General features: G+C 39.1%; 1 protein-coding gene across 2 annotated transcripts in view; it reads right to left on the reverse strand.

Annotated features, from left to right (window-relative positions):
* Positions 1–17447, reverse strand: part of UMAD1 (UBAP1-MVB12-associated (UMA) domain containing 1) — a 240687-nt gene that overhangs the window by 80075 nt on the left and 143165 nt on the right. The gene's annotated exons all lie outside the window — the stretch shown is intronic.

Consider the following 17447-nt stretch of genomic DNA (forward strand, 5'->3'; position numbering starts at 1 on the left):
ATTCATATTTTACAAATCAAGTCATATTTCAAATAAACTTGGAAAGCTTATGACTTAAGGCAAATTATGTTGAAATAAAAAGTCTTTATGATGTGGATAACTGTCCTCCAAGTTAGTTTTTCATTAGGCTTACTCTTTGTAAGTGTTTGTGTGTCTGTGGATTTGCCTTGAAGTAGATGTGTATGTTTATATGTAATAATTAACCAGATGACAGATAATCCTTACAGCAGGAAAGAATAATGAACAAATGCATAAACTAGCCTTCACTTAACACTTTGATTCCTAAGGCTAGTGCCTGGCTTGGTTACATTACTAAATGAAGTTGATGAGTAGGCTGGCTTGAAGGACATAGGATAGACACAAACACACTTGGGTAAGTATAAGCAGAATTTAATAACTGGCCCATTTTAATTTATTAATTATCACTAATGGTTTGTGATTAACACATGATAGAGACTACCTATTAGCCTACTTCTTTGAAGCATAATCAGATGCTAATTTAGCAATTTGTAAATTGCTTTTTCTATAAAATTGGGCCATCTTAGGAATGTCCACAGCAGGAAAGATTACCAAAGAAATGGATGATGGCTTAGCTGACACTAATGGTTAGAAATTTGTTAATGTAAGGAAAAGTCATGAGTCTTGACTGGAGATGAAGTATGAAAATCTTGTCTAAGCTTAACTTCTCCATATGCAACACAAAAGTTTAGTTTACTGGCTATAGTCAAGGAAGAGTCTCATGAAAATTGTAAAGGATTAAATATAAGCCTATTGATAAGAACGATATATTGGACTTTGGGGACTCAGGGGAAAGGGTTGGTGGGGGGGTGAGGGATAAAAGACTACACTTTGGGTACAGTGTACACTGCTCGGGTGATGAGTGCACCAAAATCTCAGAAATCACCACTAAAGAACTTATTCCTGTAACCAAACATCATCTGTTCCCCCAAAACTTATTGCAATTTTTTAAAAAGTGTGATTAAAGTAATAAAAAACATATAAGCCTGTTAAATTATAAAATCATGAAACAAGAACAAAATTGGTAGCTTATTTATTTAAGATAAATTAACCCGCAAAATGTTTACAATGCGTATTCCACCCTATTACTTTGTTCTCTGTTTTGTGCAACATTATTACTGTTGGGCAGGGCCCAGCACACAATAGGTGTTCAATAAATATTAGCTTAATAAATTAGTGAACTTCTTTTTGTAGTTCATGGTAAAACTGTGACAAGGCCAGGCGTGGTGGCTCACGTCCGTAATCCCACCACTTTGGGAGGCCAAGGTGGGTGGATCACTTGAGGTCAGGAGATTGAGACCAGCCTGACCAACATGGTGAAACCCCGTCTCTACAAAAAATACAAAATTAGCTAGGCATGGTGGCGCATGCCTGTAATCCCAGCTACTCAGGAGGCTGAGGCAGGAGAATCGCTTGAATCCAGGAGGCGGAGGTTGCAGTGAGCTGAGATTGCGCCATTGCACTCCAACCTGGGCAACGACTGCGAAACTCCATCTCAGGAAAAAACAGTGACAAGATGAGACTTTATGATACACAATAAAAACTATATTTGAGCATACATGTTTGTAAAAACATATTTGTGAAGCAAAAGAAATCCCCCATCTCTGAAAGTGAGGGATAAGAGAACCTCCAATTTACATTGGAGAAACCAATGTATGAGGAGTTTGGTTTGCTTAGTTATAGGCATGAGACCACAGGAACCTGAGTGGCCAAAATAATACACATGTCTATACAACAAGGTCAAAGTTGTGTTTAACAATGCACATGCATGATGTTTCTAAGAAAATACGTATAACTCACTATAAAAGGTCCTTTACTCGAAGAAATATTATTTATCTTTTAAAAAGATTACTGTTCATCCATAGTCACACAAACACTGTATTTGGTTAAAATCATGCAGCACAAAGTCTGTGCTTCCTTTGCCATTTTCTGATTTCAAGGTGTGTCTCTACACAAAACTTTCTCCCTACTGCTTGAAAAACTCAGAAAGGTTATCAGCCAGTGTTCTTAACTTCACACAACACATCTGCCTGGAAGCAATTGCTGAATCACTATTTACTGAAATGCCATGTCTGGCGATGACTCAGATAGGACAATAACTGATTACAAGGAAACTGCCATCTGTAAGATTATTTCTCTGTAAACAAAGGCATAAAAATGAAAGCTGAACAAACAACAAACAGAAAAGAATGGATCACAATGAAATATAATTTTTGAAATTTTTTCTACCCATTAAAGAATTATTTTATTATGGTAAAAATTCAGTTATTTTCTATATTTTCTCTAATCCATATAAAAGTTAAATACTATTAAAAAATAAGCAAAAATGGATGTGAGAAATATGAAATAAGGTACTTAAGTTCAGCTAATATCAGTTAACTCTAATTTATATATTGGATAAAAAAATTTCATTTGCGGCCGGGCGCGGTGGCTCAAGCCTGTAATCCCAGCACTTTGGGAGGCCAAGACGGGCGGATCACAAGGTCAGGAGATCGAGACCATCCTGGCAAACACTGTGAAACCCCGTCTCTACTAAAAAAAAAAAAAATACAAAAAACTAGCTGGGCGAGGTGGTGGGAGCCTGTAGTCCCAGCTACTTGGGAGGCTGAGGCAGGAGAATGGCGTAAACCCGGGAGGTGGAGCTTGCAGTGAGCTGAGATCCGGCCACTGCACTCCAGCCTGGGCGACAGAGCAAGACTCCGTCTCAAAAAAAAAAAAAAAAAAAAAAATTTCATTTGCAACTCAGACATTTTAACAAAAAAAAAAAACAATGACAATTACATAACACCTTACCTTTCACATAGGCTTTTAAAAAACATCACATTTGATTACTGTTGGGCAAGCACAGTAAGATAACTCTGCCCACCCCCAATTTACAAAAGAGTGAAACCTAAGCGGCAAAGGCACTCAGTGACCTGCCCAAGGTTTCCCACATAGAAAGCGGTCACAGTGGGAGCAGAACCCAGTCTCTTGACATCTCTGGGGATTCTGTGGTCTGGTGAACAGTTTCAGTGCATGAGGGCCAAGGTGGGAGAAAACTAGACTCTGAGTTAGGGAACAGGGTGTGAAGAGAGGAGCCAAACGCTCTGACAGGGAGCGCTGAAGGCAGGATTTTGTGCCTTCTTGTCCTGCAGACAGCTTTCATTTCTCCTTTTTGCTTCCATAGGCCCCATAGATGATCTGTTTTCTTCCCTTTTCAATGGTGAAATCAAATACTTCTGACTGGTGTAAGACTTTATTCTTCCTTCTGGTCCTTCAAAGTAAACACACAATTCCCTTTATATTTTTCAAGAAGTTTTTAAGGCTAGGAACAATTTTATAAGACGCAAAAGTTGTCCCTATAGTGCAGCCATGCAATTTTGTTTCAAATGTAGTTTTTATTAGAGCCTTTAAATGATAAAGGCTACATATACATACTAATGAAGCTTTTTCAGAACTTAAAGGACTGACATGAAATTCATCTATATTTTAGATGAGGGGTTGGCAAATTTTGTAAAGGGTCAGATAGTAAACATTTTAGTCTTTGCAGGCCATAAGGTCTCTGTCACAACTTCACAACTCTACCATTGTAGTCACAAGCAGCCATAGAAAATATGTAAACTAATGAGTGTGGCTGTGTTCCAATAAAATTTTGTTTACCAAAACAAGTGGCAGCCTGTAGTTTTCCAGTCTGTTTTAGAGAAATATATGCCTTCCACCTTTTCTGGGATAAAAAGTTGAATGATGGCCAGGCGCGGTGGCTCATGCCTATAATCTCAGCACTTTCGGAGGCTGAGGCAGGTGGATCACTTGAGGTCTGGAGTTCAAGACCAGCCTGGCCAACATGGTGAAATCATCTCTAACAAAAAGACAAAAATTAGCTGGGTGTGGTGGCACGTGCCTGAAACCCTAGATACTGGAGAGGCTGAGGCAGGAGATTTGCTTGAACCTGGAAGGCAGAGGTTGCGGTGAGCCAAGATCACACCACTGCACTCCAGCCTGGGCAACAGAGCGAGACCCCGTCTCAAGAAAAAAAAAAAAAAAAAAAACTGTTGGATGATGTTTTAGCTATATAAGGAGGTGAGAAAGGAATGGTCATTAGAGTATCATCATGATCCCATTCTACTGGGTGAAGATGGTTGAGGTGAGAAATTATGCTGAAGAGTGAGCATATGTATAAAGGAAATTGGAAAGGACAGAAATTTCCAGTGATGGGAGAGGAACCAAATGCCTACTTAGGTCACCCAGAGGAGGCTTGTCTGAAGTGGTTGATGGCGGGTGGGTGATGGGGCAGACACTTGGTTTCCACTCCTTACGTAACCATAATAGGTTCATTGCCCACGCATGTGGTAAGTCAGTACACTGAGTGGTATGATTTGGATGTGTGTCTCCTCCAAACCTCATGTTGCAATGTAATCTCCAATGTTGCAGGTAGGCCTGCTGGGAGGTGTCTGGGCCATGGGCACAGATCCCTCATGAAGCGCCTTCCCTGTGGTAATGAATTCTCACTCTATTAGTCCATATGACAGTTGGTTGTTTAAGAGTTTGGCATCTCTCTTGCTTCCACTCTTGCCATGTGACACACTGGTTTCCCTTCACCTTCTGCATGATTGTAAGCTTCCCGGGGCCCTGACCAGAAGCATTTGCCAGCATCATGCTTCCTGTAGAGCCTGCAGAACCCTGAGGCAAAATAAATCTCTTTTCTTTATAAATTACCCTTCTCAGGTATTCCTTTATAGCAACATAAACAGACTAATACACTGAGACACTGGGCTACAGCAGTAAAAGAACTTTAATCTTAGGACAACTGAATGAGGAGACATGAAGAAACCTCATATCTGTCCCCCAGAGGAGTTTGAGGGTTTCGGAGTGGGCCAAAGTGTGGAGACCACTGATTGGTTGAAAATTACAGGGTGAAGTCATGGGGCAGGGAGATGAAGAAGTGGTATTCTCTTGCTGATTTGGTTCCTCTGTGGGGGTCTTTAAACTGGTTGGTGTTAAGTTGTTCCACTAGAATCCAGGATCTGTTTAAGTAATTCTTCAACAGGAGCTTATGATTCTAGTGTCAGGGATGCTATCTTGAACGAAAACCAGAATCCTATCTATAGGAACAATGGGGATACAAATGGTCAGTATCTGGTATTACATAAATTTTGGTTACAAAGAAATGGGTCGGCCAGGCATGGTGGCTCACGCCTGTAATCTCAACACTTTGGGAGGCTGAGGGGGGCAGATCACCTGAGGTCGGGAGTTTGAAATCAGCCTGACCAACATGCAGAAAGTCTGTCTCTAATAAAAATGCAAATTTAGCTGGGTGTGGTAGCACATGCCTGTAATCCCAGCTACTCAGGGGGCTGAGGCAGGAGAATCACTTGAACCCAGGAGGCGGAGGTTGTGGTGAGCCGAGATCATGCCATTACACTCCAGTCTGGGGCAAGAGGGAAACTCCATCTCAAAAAAAAAAAAAAAAAAAAAAAAAGAAAGAAAGAAATGGGTCAAAGTACAGCCTGAAGAATGCTTAATTATATCTATATATTTCTGTTCAGAATTCCTGTTAACCCTGTGAGGTCACTTCCCTTATGCTTCCTTAAACATGGAGGAAATTCCATTAACATTCACCCCAGGCCTTTCTCCACTCTACTGTCCAGTGGCTGTTGCATTTGGGAGGACTTGGCCACAAGTGGTTCTGTCCCCTTGTCAGAGGCTTTTGAACCCGTGATTCTATCTTGAATAGGATCTGGATAAAATGAGGCTTAGACCTGCTGGGCCACATCCCCAGGAGGTTAGACATTCTTAGTCACAGGATGGGATATGAGGTCACAAGATAAACATGAAAAAAAACCCTGCTGATAAATGAGGATGCAGTAAAGAAGGCAGCCAAAATCAAAATGGTGATGAAAGTGGCCTCTGGTCATCCTCAATGTTCATTACATGCTAATTATAATGTATTGGCATGCTGAACAATACTCCCACCAGCATCATGACAGTTTACAAATGCCATGGCAACATCCACAAGTTACCCTATAAGGTCTAAAAGGAAGAGAAACTCTAGGTTCTGGGAAATCCCTGCCCCTTTCCTTAAAAACTCATGAATAATCCATCCTTGTTTAGCATATAATCAAGAAACAACCATAAAAATAGCCAACCAGCAGCCCTTGCAGCAGCTCTGCCTATGGGGCAGCCATTCCTTTATTCCTTTACTTGCTTAATAAAGTTTCTTTCTTCACTCTGTGGACTCACCCAAAATTCTTTCTTGCAGATCTAAGAACCCTCCCCAGGACCAGGATTCCTTTCCAGTAACTTCTTCTTCCCTCTCTTAAGAATCAAGGAACACAGGTAGCATGTTGCTGTCTGCTCTGATCCTCCACAGAAACACCCTCCCACTTGGGGAAAAGCTTGGCCAGCTCAGCATATTTTGTAACTGAGTGGAACTAGCTGACAAAAAAGCCAAGCTCTGTAAAATGGAGAGGTTTATTTGGATCCAATGTGTGTGTCCGTGACCCAGGAAACAGTCTCAGGAGGTCCTGAGAAAGTGTGCCTGAGGTGGTCAGGTTACAGTTTGGTTTTATCTATTTTAGAGAGAAAGAAATTACAGGCAAAGACATAAATCAATACATGTAAGGCATACATTGGTTCAGCCTAAAAAGTTGGGACATCTCAAAGTAGGGGATTCTTACAAGTCATAGTTGGATTCAAAGATTTTCTGATTGGCAGTTGGTTGAAGGAGTTCAGCTGTGTCTAAAGACTAGAAGCAAATGCTTGAGTTAAGAAAAAGGGCATTGCGGAAGCCAAGGTTCTTGCTAAGCAGATGACGCCTTCAGGTAACAGCCCTATAGAGAATATCCTAAATGTCTCTCTTCAGACCTTAAAGGTGTCAGCCTTTCATTTAATCTCTCCTAGATCTGGGAAAGATCTAGAAAGGGAAGGAGATTCTCTACAGATGCAATTTTCCCCATAAAAGACAGCTTTGCAGGGCCATTTCAAAATATGTCAAGGAAATATATTCTAGGGTAAAATATTTTTATTTCCTTCAGGGTCTGCTATCTGTCATGAGGTCCTACACCAGTGTCAGGTTGGAATTTGGTATCTTATTGCTACAATGAGTCTGTTTTGTCAGTCTTATAACCTCTCTTTTAACCTTAATGCTAGTCAGTTGCTCCTAAACTCCAAAAGGGAGTGGGTATAACAAGATCTCCAACCTCCCTTCCTGTCATAATTGGGAATTCAGTTTTTCAGGCCCAGAGGGGGTCCGTTCAGTCTGTTGTGGGGGTTTGGGATCTTACTTTTGGTTTACACACTCAATCTAATTCTGGGATTCAGATTAGGAAGCCCTTTTGCTCCCTGTTATAAGCCACATTCTTCAACACCAGCTTTATAGGCAATAAAGTTGAGAGTTTGGTCTCCATCTGTTCCTTTTCCCCACCTCAATTGGCCAGATCTCATCTGGGGAAGAGGACTGTTATTACTGCCATGCCCTTGAGCCCAACAAGACAGGAAATGGGCTACTGTGGACTGGGTTGGAGCCTGCCTGCATACAAAGGGCTGTGAATACAGAAAACTGTTTTTCTTTTCTTTAAAGGTGATTTATCTAGAATTCTGTATCTGAGAACTCAATCTACGAAACACTGGTTCCAAGGGGTTCACATGGAAAAAAATATTTCTATGGTCAAAAATATGAGAAAAACCTTCAGAATGCAAGTTCTCTTCCAGCTGATTTCCTAATGCACTTTAGTATCTAGGAAATTCTGCAGTAAAGAAACTTAAAAAAAAATTTTTTTTTTCAAAGGGTATTTGACTGTGGAGCCATTTTATTCATCTGACACCTATTAAACATCTTGCAGAGCTTCATTAACGCACCATGAGAAATGCTGATATAACATTTCTAAAGTTAAATTTGGTTATAAAATATATTCTTTCATCTGACTCTTCGGAAGACCCTCTATATGGCCAAATTTATTTGCTTTTGGACATTCATTTTAGACAATGTTACTCACACTTTTTTCCTTTCAATATTTTTTCATGGCTCCCTTTTAATTCATGACTCCCTGTTAATGCATTTGCGGCAGACTAGCAGTATGTGACTGCATTCTGCTACACGATTCTGATTCCAGAATAGCTGATAATCTATAAAGAAGAAAAAGATAGCCAGGCACCTTGAAGACACAGGAGAAAGCCCCAGTACTTAAAAATATCTCCCCCACAAATTCCACCAATTAGAGATTCATTAGGATTAATGAGCTCGCTTTTAAAATGCAAATACCCTCTGGGAGTGTTTGCCTATTAGTCATTCACCAAGTGAAGCAGTGGAAAGAACAGGGGAACGGCCACACCATTAACTCCTTTTCATTCTTCAGTCATACTCATTATTCTAGGCAGCCTGGCCCAACTGTGGAAAAAGAATGGCTTTGAAATCTGACAGAACTCTACCCAAATCCTTTACCAAATCTATGGCCTTGTACAAGTTACTTCTCAGTGCCTCAATTTCCTCATCTGAAAAATGGGAATAATGGTACATACTAAGGCTGTTATAAAGATTAAATGGGAAAACATATTAGACACTAATTGCAGAGAAGGATGGGAAGCCGGGGTAAGGTCTTGGTTTTGGCTGCTATTCTGTCTTTGCATGTAGCAATTAGTGATATGCTCGTTTAGCATTGGAGAATCTATGGACTGAATGTGTGTGTCCTTCCCGACCCCCACAAAATTCATATGCTGAAACCTAATCCCCAATGTGTTGGTAGTAAGAGGTGGGGCCTTTGGGAGGTCATGAGGGTGGAGCCCTCAGGAGCATGATTAGTGCCCTTATAAGGGGCTGAAGAGAGCTGAGTTGTCCCCTTCTGCCTTGTGAAAATGCAGCAAGAAGATGTCTTCTACAAACCAAAAAGCAGGCCCTCATCAGACTCCAAACCTGCCAGCATCTTGATCTTGGACTTCTCAGCTTTCAGAACTGCGAGAAATAAATTTCTGTTGTTTCTAAGACACATAGTTAATGGTATTTTGTTATAGCAGCCCAAACAAACTAAGACAGAGAGGATGAGAGGACTAGGCCCTTACATGTAATCTTATTAAATGCTCTGGCAGTGTTGTGAGGTAGGCTTTATTGCATTCATTTAACAGAGGCAGACCTGGTACTAAAACCCAAGTCTGTTGACAGTGACAAATTATTCCATAATATCATGGTGCTTCCCATTACTTATCAAAGCTTGAGTTAAGTTATCCAATTCCGTTTTAAACACACTACATTTAAATCTCTTCCAATTCAGTTTAGTTTCCCCTCCTACTTTTTCTAATTCTGTCCATTTAATCCCTGTCTGTTTTCCACCATAATGAAGAAAAAAGGAATGGAGAGAAAACAAAAGTACTAATTGGTTAAGACATGGCTTGCCCAGGAGCCTGGTCAGGATTCTGTTGACAACTGTTATAACCTCAAAGGAAAATGAGCCAAGAATAGGAACAGCTAAGCCATAGAGGAAGGAATGCAGTTAGCAAACAAATATAGGAAAGGGTTCAAGCTGACTGTGAATTAAAGAAAAGCAAATTAAAATGGCACAGAGCATGTAATAAATTAGCATACCAAAATTATTAACACCCAAAATTGGCAAAGGAAAGAACTGGCACATGCAAAGTGAATGCTCAATAAACATCTGTTGATTTGACTGTAGGTGGGAGAAGGACAGTAAGAAAATGCTGCATACACTACTCACTAAGAGCTAATAAAAAGAACGATAAATGATTGTAAAATATAAAGAAAGTTTCAAACTAAGGGTTCACCAGAACAGGTAGTCTACATTAAAAGATATTAGTGTGAATTTTCATACATATTTCCATACAACTTTTAGGCACCATGTTAGATTTTAAATGTGATTGCTGTTCAAATCATACAGCTCAAAAACATGCTTACTACTTTAAAAGCATTGGGTCACACTGAATAGTTAAGTATGCTTAATCTGGAAAGTAAGAACACCAACAAATCTAAATGAGGTCATAACCACGGGTCAGTCTTACCCTCCTGCTCTTAATTAACTTGTCTTGGGCTTCACTGATGTCCTTAGTTCTGAGTCTTGTTACTTTGTAGCTATGGGGTAATAATTTTTCTGGAAGATCTTGAAGGAACACCAAAACATCAATTTAGCCGTTTAATGCTTTGTTAAAAACAATTCTTACTTTTAGGCTGGAAGACTAGAAACTGAAAAGGCCAAATTAATTTTGTATATGTGCATTTGTACAATATTGTATTATGCTGTACAAATCTGCATCTTGAAAGGTTTTTTGTTGTTGCTGCTAATATATTTCCCATGTCAGAGTAAATTTATATACTGCTCGAAGCGTAAGTTGGGTCAACCATTCCTCAGCCTGAATCCCAAAATACTGCCAATAGAAAACTATACAAAGGGCTGTTCTCAGCATTCCACTGACAACAGGCTCTACAGGCTCTGCTGAGAACAAACAGGACTGCCATAAAAAAGAATTTTTAGTGTGTATAGCTTAAAGCCTAAATATGTAAACAGAAAATAAAATATGCTCTAGCTGGGCACGGTGACTCTCGCCTGTAATCCCAGCACTTTGGGAGGCTGAGACGGGTAGATTACCTGAGGTGGAGAGTTCGAGACCAACCTGGCCAACATGGGAAAACCCCATGTCTACAAAAAATACAAAAATTAGCCACGCATGGTGGTGTGGGCCTGTGGTCCCAGCTACTTGGGGGCTGAGGCAGGAGGATCGTTTGAGGCCAGGAGGCGGAGGTTGCAGTGAGCCAAGATCGTGCCACTGCACTCCAGCCTGGACAGCAGAGCAAGCGAGATTCTGTATCAAAAAAAGAAAAAAAGGAAAAAAGTCACTTGCAAATCACAGATCATGTAATAATCAGAAGCAAAGAACACATGTTAGAGATAGCACAACGTGATAACTAGATGAAGACAGAGTTCAGTTTCAAAATGCAGAAGCTGGTTGGTTTTATTAAAGCTATCACATATGTCATTCAGCTATACAAGATGAACGTGAGAAATTACTGCCCTAATTAGGATCACAATTTGCTGTGCTATACTTAATATGTTCATATCAGGAAAGAGATTTGGTCCCTTTAAGAACTCAGGTAAGCCTAAACACTACAAGGCCAGAGAGGGGAAGTTCTAACCTGTTCACTGGCCCACTGATTAGAAGCAGACACACAGCAATAGTGAATCACCATTAGGAGCCTGAGAAGAAGGGCCTGAATGGGCCTGAATCCAAGTTTAGGGCTGCAAACTCAGGGCTGCCCTCCTTTACTATATTGATGAGACTTTAGTTGGGCTACAATATGCAGACAGAATAAAGCGAAAACCATAGGCTGGCATGGGATGGATGTGCCCCCCAAAAGCAAGGCGCTATTAGTAGCAGGGAACAGGGTTTTCATCTGCATAAACATAGATAAATCCTGGGATGTCTAGTTGCCAGCAGGGCAGTGCATCTCACATTTGGGTGTACATAAGAATCCCCTGGGGTGCAAATTCCTGAGTATCACAAGACAGTCTGACTTGAAAAGTCTGATGAAAGGCCTAAGAATCAAAATTTCCCAGATATTCTAATGCGAGTGGTACATGGACAACACTTTGAGAAACACTGAAGCAGACAGAGCCTTAAACAGTGGACAGACTATTATCTGCCCACGTTTTACAGTCACTGTCTCCTCTTTCCCTTCATCAATTCCTCCCACATTGTTCAAATATGTAAAGAATAAATAACTCCATATGAAGATTGAGGCTCACTAAGTAAATGTTCCCAAAGGAATTGAAAGCAGAGTCTCAAAGAGATATTTGAACATACACCCATGTTCACAGTAGCACCATGCACAACAGCCAATGGTGGAAGCAACCCTAGTCTTCACTGACAGATGAATGAATTTAAAAATGTAGTATAAACATATAATGGAATATTATTTAGCTTCAAAGGGAAATTGATACATGCTACAACATGGATGAAGCTTGAAGACATTGTTAAGTAAAATAAGCCAGTCACAAGACAAATACTCTATGATTCTACTCATACGAGATACCTAAAATAGTCAGATTCATAGAGACAGAAAACAGAATGGTGGTTTCCAGGGTCTGTGGGGAGGGGAGAAGGGGCGTTTTGTTCAATGAGTACAGAGTTTCAGTTTTAGTTCTAGAGATCTGTTGTACAACAATGCGAATGAACTTATCACAAATAGACTATATACTCAAAAATAGTTTAAGATGGCAAATATTACACTGATTCTATTACAGGTAAATAAAAAATTTAAGAAATAAGATGTTTTTCTCTATTTAAAACAATAAATTGGTACTTTTTCAATTTGTTTTAGTTTTGTTCTAACAATTGTTTTCATACAGATGTTATAAGTCTCTATTCCATATTCACATTGTGATTTTAATAAATAGGTATTTAAAGGGAAAAGGAAAGTCATGTGAGGGAAATGTATTTTTTTTCTCTCTGCTATAGAATTGGTTATGGCTTAATAAAAGGCCTCACCACCTGGCTACAAGAAATAGTTTAACCACCTGCCCAGCTACTATGCCTTGCAGCAAAAAAATAATAACCAGTATCAGAGGAACACACTTTGACCACTTTATACTACTACAATAATGTTGTTTCTGTTGATGTATATCTGCAAGTTTGCTTGTATGTATATCACCAGTACTGACAGTGTTAGTGATACTGCATATCAGTATGCTCTACTCTAAAAAAACTGTAACTGTTGGTTACAAAAATAGAAATTTTTAAGTAAATGAAGAAATTTAAAATATAAAGTATTAGGTAACAGATGAAGTACAATTACAGATTATGGAGAATTTCAGGGCTAATATTATATCCTTTAATGATCTAGAGCAAAATACCTAGATTTCCTCTGAAGATGGGACATTTTTCAATCTTCTTAAGTCTTGATGTCACTAGAATGGGAAGACGAGGTTGCTGAAAATGAAATTCAAGTGTTTGGTGGGGAGAGGTTTGATATCGACAAATATTCTAAGTCCCCAACCCCACCAACTCCCCAACCCCTTTACTGACTGCTGGTTTTGCTTCCTGTAGAAAGCACAGAAAATCTGAGGGTTGAGAGAAGGAAAAGGAGAGTCACCAGGTAGGAGGCAGTGGACAATCAGACATTGAGAGCCTGCTACTGGTAGATCCTAATCTAACAGCTTGAAAACTCTGACCTCAGGAATTCCAAAATAAGCTGATACTATAAAATCACAAATATGGAAAGGTATAAAAGCAAGAGCTCATTAAGAATGAAGCAGCACTGGGTGAGAGTGAGCAAGTGGCATGGCTAAATAGTATGAGAATAAATAGTATGAGAACCTGCTTGATAACAGAGTGAAATGTGATGATAGAAAGAGAAGGGACCACTCTTAGCCTAAAATATTCCCCAACCTAGATTTCAACTAGCTAACAATATATACTCAGTCTTCATGCTTCAGCTTCAACACAACTACCTCAAAACTACCCGCAATAAAACCCATGTCTGCTTTACAAGTTATATGTTCTCCTTCTTCTCCAAAGCACTTCACACATATGCAATCACTTAATTACATGCACTCCCTTATTTAAAAGTTGTTATTCCCACTAAACTATCAGTTCCACAAGGACAATAACATGTTTATTTGCCACAGTATTCTCAGCATCTGGTAAAGTGACCGGCACCAAGTAGGCTCTGACTAAATGGCTGTTTCCTGACTGGTGCATTATGGCAAACATGGGATGGTCAAGAGGAGGGTGGCAATGGTCTCAGAAAAATTTAAGTTTCTGATGAAACTATGGGTTACGTGAAGTAAATTTAAGAGGATACACTTTGGTAATAGGAAATAAGTTTATTAATAGCACTTTGACGTGGGTGAAAGGCAGAAGCTGAACAAAAGGCTTAAGGAGAGATTTACAACCACAATTCTAATGTGAAGTTTGGAAAGGATTTCTACAATAAGAACACAGTAGCTTAGCTATAAGATACTTGCAAATACTTCCCAGAAGTTTGCAAGGGTAGAAGGAACAGGGCAAGGAGTCAATGGTGACTTTGAAGCTGCATTAGGAAAACTGATAGGTCTCTGGTATTCTGTGGAGAAGAGACTATGGGAGAAAGGAGAAAGAGAAGAGATTTTACTGGGTTCTGCATAATTACAATGGAGTTTGAGGTAAATTACATGAAACAGAAAAGTTGGCTGAGACTCCAAAGGAATTCTGATACAGTAATTTTATTTATCATACTGTATTCGATGCTGTATTTTAAAGTTTACTAATATATATTTGATTAATTTAAAACACCTATTTTTCCAAAGCAGTACTATATTAGAAATACATGGCAACACATTTGCAATATTTTTTAAATTCCTCTAAAAGTAACAGTACTGTTTTAAAAAATCTGGAGTCATTTCAGTTTGTAAAGAAGGAATCACTAATATCAACACTGGTTAAAGAGTAAAAACATTTACTCTTTTAAAATTATGAAAATCATATGTGGTTTATATATGTTAAACCTATATTTCTAATTACCACCAAATTCCACAGTACTGTTTGGTTTCATAAATTAGATATTCTTGAAATTAGACTTACTTCATTAAATCCCCATCATATATTTATATCATCATGACTCAGTGTTTTCAAACAAGTTCAGCAGTTTTCTAGGGGGCAGGTTTAGTGAAATTAGAATTCAATTGGACACTTGCCTGATTGGAAAACATATTTTAAAAATTCTAATCTCTAATAACTTGTTTTAAGGCTTGGAGGACTAGCATGGAAAAAAAGAGAAACATATTAACTAACCAGCTGTTTTATGCAAAGCTGTCTAAGAGTAGCGGCTTCACTCAAATCAACTTGTCTCAGTCAAATCCCTTCTCTTCTCCCACTCCCAAGCTTTAACCACATCTGGACTTAAAATGAGGCAAACCTTCCTCCTCCTATGGCTGTCAAGGTTCTCTCTTCACCCTGTGAGAAAGCACATCAATCCCAGTGAGAGCAAGGCATCTGGAAACCACAGCATGGTGGCAACAGGGAATACCTTTCAATCTAAGGCAAGAGCAAAGTATTTCTCTTCTCCACTAAACTGATAATAAATTTAGTTGGTAATAATGTAAATTATAATAACAATAAAGATTACAGTTATTATGTAAAAAAATACTTCTCTGAACAAGACTTACAGAAGGGGGGGAGGGAATACTGAATGTTTACTCTTCTGTATAGCCTCAGCTGATCTGTACGCTAAGCATCTACCTCCCCATCTCATAGCAAAATTAGTAACTGATAATGGTTGACATTTTCAGTAATGCAACAAACAGGACTTGTACACCATCTGATAGATTGCAATGAAGAGAACACATAATTATTGTGATATTCCTAGCAAAAATTCCTGAATCATAACTTGAATCTAGTTGCAAAACATGTCATACAAACTCAAATTGAGGGATATTTTACAAAACAATTAGCTTGTAATTTTCAAAAATGTCTAGATATTGAAGGTCAAGGAAACACTGAGGAACCATTCAAGACGGAGGGAGATTAAAGAGATATCACAAGTAAATGTAACATATGATTCTAGACTGGATCTTTTTGCTGTAAAGGACATCACTGGGACAAAACATAAATGTAGGAGATGCCCTTGCTTTTAGGAAATGCACACTCAAGTATTGGGAAGTAATGAGACATCATATTGTCAATTTACTCTCAAAAGATTCCAAAAAAACAAAAAGCACTTCATACTGTTTTTGTGACCTTTAAGTTTGAAAGTATTTTGAAATAAAAAATAAATGAGAGGAATAGTTAGGATGATAAGAATACATGGATATGATATACAGATAGGCATAGGGATAAATATATTGATAGATATATCTCACAAGTTCCTTCATCCCACCAACTAAAATGGGACTAATCCTTTACCCCTTTCACCTTCTCCTCCTAGGTACTCTTTGTGTCAAGGAAGAAAAAGTATCACCAATTGCCCTGCTTCCTCTTCCTCCCTCACTCCCCACATCATGTCATTCAGCTAGCTGGCTCTTTTGTTTCCTGGCCTCCACGTTCAGCTTTCTAAAGCCACTGACTCTACTCAAGTTTAGGCTACCATGATTTCTGTGATTTCCATCAGTGGCCACACAATCAATCTGCCCTCCTCTACTTGTTCTCTTTCCTTCAATCCATTCTTCTACTCTTTCGTAACACTGACCTGGCCTTTGCCCATCCCACAATTATTTTATGGCCCTTATTGTGCTTAGGATAAATGTCAAATTCCTTTACATGGCTTATAAGTCCAGGACGATCTGTACCCTGACTAACTCATCCCTTTTCATCCCTTCTGCTCCAACTCTACCCTCCAATCATAAAACAACTTTCAGTTCCTCAAATCTGCTTCCTTTCAGGTGTGCTATTCTCTGTCTCGAACATTCTTCCCCATTCCATCTCACCTCCTCCCACTAAACATACAATCAATATTCAAGAAATATTCAATTTAATGGGTAAATGAATGATTGACATCTTAAAAGTCTTATTGCATTTTCCCCAAATCATTGTTCAGAAAGTTTTCATTCTATCACAACTTTTTACCATATCCTGATTCACTTCTTATATCAAATTATATGCCTACTTGATTTATGGGTGTCTTTTTCTCTTTACCTGCTAAAATCTGAAGGACTGATACCAGATTCTTCAGACACTTGGAAATGACCACACAGGAAAAGTTCTCCACAAACACTGCACATGCGACGAAAACTCCAACACAGTTCAGACAATTAGGGAACCTTTCTAAGAAGGAGGGGCATAAACTAATGTAAAACATATTCAGATTATATGGTAATACGTAACTGGGTTGCTCGTGTTTATTTTCTGATATAGCACTTTTCCTCAAAAGATTTTAAGTAGGCTGGGCGCGGTGGCTCACGCCTGTAATCCCAGCACTTTGGGAAACCAACGCAGGCAGATCACAAGGTCTGGAGATTGAGATCATCCTGGCTAAAGCAGTGAAACCCCGTCTCTACTAAAAATAAGAGAAAATTAGCTGGGCGTGGTGGCGAGTGCCTGTAGTCCCAGCTACTTGGGAGGCTGAGGCAGGAGAATGGCGTGAACCCGGGAGTTGCAGTGAGCTGAGATCGCACCATTGCACTCCAGCCTGGGCGACAGAGCAAGACTCCGTCTCAAAAAAAAAAAAAAAAAAAGATTTTAAGTAGAAAATGTTAAGCCAAAGAAATCACAATTTCCTTGAAAATTTCATGAAAGGGAACAAACTCCTTATAATAAGCTCTTTCCAATAACTTTATTAAATAGAAATGATTTTGCTGATTTAACAGGTGAAGAAAATAACAAAAGAGAGTTTAAAAAGTTCCCAGCATCACAAAACTCCTAAATAGCAGAGCCATATTTAAACTAAAGTCTGTCTAGAGTCAAGATCCACACTTCTAATACAATTATAAAAGGCAACAATTCACCAAAATTTTCTTCATAAGCAATATCCACCTTCA

Source organism: Piliocolobus tephrosceles, chromosome 8 (genome assembly GCF_002776525.5).
Source record: "Piliocolobus tephrosceles isolate RC106 chromosome 8, ASM277652v3, whole genome shotgun sequence".
Taxonomy (NCBI): domain Eukaryota; kingdom Metazoa; phylum Chordata; class Mammalia; order Primates; family Cercopithecidae; genus Piliocolobus; species Piliocolobus tephrosceles.